Raw genomic sequence first — 3874 nt, forward strand, 5'->3', positions numbered from 1 at the left:
TATTTGCTTTAGCTGCTAGTCCTCATACCAGTTGTATAAATTGACGTCTCCAATAATATTATAAGACAGGATCATTCTTTATGCTGTTATTACACATTTCCTAGCGTGTGTCTCCAGACTGTTGTAAGGACTGTGTCTCTTCTGTTCTGTACCTCAGACATAGTGAATGCATAATAAATATTTATGGGATTGAATTAAATAATTAGGTGGCTACTGTTTGTTATGCCTGACTGTCTCTTTCACCATACTTATTCACTATGCATGCTAAACAAATAATCTGAGAAACTGGATTATATGAAGAACTTGGCATCAGGATTTGAGGGAGACTCATCAATAAACTGCAATAAAGCAGAAGACACAACTTTGTTTTCTGGAAATGAAGAGGACTTACAGTACTTACTGATGAAAATCAAAGGCTACAGCTTTCAGTATGGATTCTACCTCACAGTAAAGAAAACAAAAATCCTCATAACTCGACCAGTTAACAATATCATGGTAAATGGAGAAAAGGTTAAAGTTGTCAAAGACTTCATTGTGCTTGGTTCCACAATCAATGCTCATGGAAGCAACAGTCAAGAAATAAAATGGCATATTGCGTTGTGCAAATCTGCTGCAAAAGACTTGAAAGTGTTAAAGAGCAAAGATGTCACTTTGAGGTACCTCTAATTCAAATATTTTCAATTGTCTCATATGCACGTGAAAGTTGGACAATGATTAAGGAAAACTACAGAAGAATTGATGCTTTCTGAATTATGGTGTAAGCAAAGAATGGTGAAAGGACTGTGGACTTCCAGAAGTACAAACAAATGTCTTGGAAGAAGTAGAGCCAGAACGCTCGTTAGAAACAAGGATGGCAAGACTTCATCTCCTGTACTCTGGACATACTGTCAGGAGAGACCAATCCCTGGAGAAGGACATAATGATTGGTAAAATGGAGGGTCAGCAGTTCTGTTGAGTTGGAACCTACTCAATGACACCGAACAAAAAGAACAAAGGTCTCTACCAACCAATCTGAGGAGATAACATATGATTTTATTGGCAAATTGTTATCAATGTGAACATTTTATTAGCCTCAAGGACATTCAAGGTTTCCTATGGATAGAACTGTGACTGATACATCTTTGGTGTATCGCCCTCTATGGTGCTTTGTACCTATTATGATCTGCAGGCTGTACTTGATTAGTTTGTTGCTGTTGTTATTGTTAGATACCACCGAGTCAACCTCAACTCATGGTGACCCCCATGCACAGTGAATTAACTACTGCCTGATCCCACGCTATCCCCATGATCAATTGAGGATTTGACAATTGTGCTACATAGGGTCTTCATTGACTGGTTTTGAGAAGTAGATGAGCAGGTCTTTCTTCCTAGTCCATGTTAGTCTGGATGCTCCACTGAAAGCTGGTCAACATCCTAGCAACATGAAAGCCTCCATTGACAGATGGGTGGTGGCTGCACACCAGGTCTCTTTGTTGTAAATTGAACCAAGGTCTCCCACATGGAAAGCAAGACTTGTACCACTGAGCCACCACTGGCCACATTTGGTTTGCTAATAGATTAAAAGAATACAAAATTACCCTGAAATCTTAATTTGCTCAGGTTTCAACTTAGGTCTTAAAGGTGACACTGGGACGAGAATACTAATCCACCACTTACTATTTGCACAGCCATCAACCCCAGTACTAGAAAATATTGGTCTGGTCTCTATTTGCTGCCCTCACTTCAACAACTTGACTTCTTAGGTCATCCAAAGATGTAGATAATTCAGGCTGATCTCTCTACTCATGAAAGGATCGGTGTCCAAAAAGTTGATGCATCCTGCTACACTAGGTCTTGATTCTTCTCCTATAACTGTCTCTAAAGTTTTCCATTTCTCTGGGAATTTGCGGGCTGAGGACTTCAAAAACAACCTTTCTTGCATGAATTAGGCCTTGATCAAAATTCACTGCAACTCAGATTAATTTCCATTTCTAGTCCCAATGCTGCCCACAACAAACTGAGCATGATGAATGAGTGGGCTATAAGTCTGAAAGTGAAAACTATCTTTCTAACCACCTATCTAATATGTTTCATGATTTGAGTGCCTTCACCCTATTATTGTAGCACATCCTTCAGTCTTGTCTACCTTCATATTTCAATGACATGGTGCTTAATCAGCATTTTCCCTACAATTCCAAACTTTCATATAATTTGAGGAAAACCCATATTTTACTAACTAGCAGAAATCACGAGTGCTTCTTGGAGACCAGGATGGCCAACTGTCGTTTCTCATACTTTGGACACATTGTCAGGAGGGACAAGTCACTAGAGAAGGATATCACATCTGCTAAGGTGGAGGGTTAATGCGCCAGACTGCAAAGCCGTTTGAACTGCAAGGTCAGCGGTTCAACCTCACCAGCGTCTCCTCGGAAACCCTATACAGGGTAGCTATGGGTCAGAACCGACTCGACTGCACTTAACAACAACAAGGTGAAGGGTCAGAGAAAAAGAGGAAGACCCCCAGGGAGATGGATTGGAAAAAATGGCAGCATCAATGGGCTCAAGCTTGACAACAATTGAGAGGTTGGCCCAGGACAGGCAGTGTTTCATTCTGTTGTGCATAAGTTCGCTATGAGTTGGTACTGACTCAGTGGCACCTAACAATAACAACAGGAATCATGAACTTTTTTTTATAAACTAGCATTTCTGCTCTTAAGCACGTGTCAGGACATTAGAAATAATAGGCAACAGTCCAACAATCAGGGTCCTAGTTGTCCCAGAGAACAAATACCAAGCATGGCCATTTAACAGCTAGAATGATCTCAAAAGTCAACACATTTGGGAGCGTGGGATGGAAGACCAAGGTAGATAGGGGAACACTTAGGTTGGTTTGCATGGGCTAAATGTGACAAAGGTATGCTCAACCTTGGAACAATAGGGCTTTGTGATACAGAGATAGAGGCGTAGTCTGAATTGGTTAAAAAAAAGGGGGGGGGGGAATAACCGTTAAGATGCTTGACTGTCTTATTTGTAAAGTAGATACTTGAGTGGGCTAGAAAGGAATGTCGGGAAACATGATTACAGAAAGCTTATAAGCCCGTCTTCAGCCTATAACTCATTGGAATACCTAAAAGGGGTTCCATAACTTGCCCATGAAACAGGCTTCTTGTGGAACCTTCGTTGTGTATAGGACCTTAGGTGTAATCCTAAACCTCATCCAGAACCCTCTGAAATGGGACATTCCCACTTGAAAGGACATGCAGACCAGTCCAGAGTGGCTAGAGGAACAGAAGATACTTCCTGGGGGAAAAAAAAAAAAAAATGACCAGTAGAAAAAAACAACAACTCCTCCAGCAGTCTGGCTATTATTACAAGAACAAGCAAGCTATTTGCCTGGGATCCATCAAGGCAAGCAATCAAGTCCCTTCAGGACAACCTCCCCTCCAAGACTGAAACTCAAAGGGAACACATGAGCAGGCATGTAAGCTCGTTAGTGACCGTGTTGGTTTACATGTGAGTGAAAATGGGGGGAAGACAGTAATGAAGATATGAGCTGAGTTCGACCACATTCCATAGATTCCTGTCGACGTTGAGATGAAAGAGAGAAGAGGTAGGGCTGGTTGGTCCAGCATCCTCAGCAAAAACAAAGACAGTCCATACCAACCTTGTACTCCACACATTAAAATTCGAAGCAACTGGAGAGCTAGTCCTGTGACTTCTTGGCTTTCAGCAGCTTGATCTTGCTCACTGGGCTCCCCTCTTCTGTTTCTCTTGGGTCCATGTTCCTACACTACAACCATTCCCTCGAAACCAAAAATTCCCTTAAAACTTACTCACTGTTTCATTCATTTACTGAAAAAAGATTTAATTAGCACCTTAAAAAACCGATAGCCTT

Source organism: Chrysochloris asiatica, unplaced genomic scaffold, assembly GCF_000296735.1.
Source record: "Chrysochloris asiatica unplaced genomic scaffold, ChrAsi1.0 scaffold00295, whole genome shotgun sequence".
Taxonomy (NCBI): Eukaryota; Metazoa; Chordata; class Mammalia; order Afrosoricida; family Chrysochloridae; genus Chrysochloris; species Chrysochloris asiatica.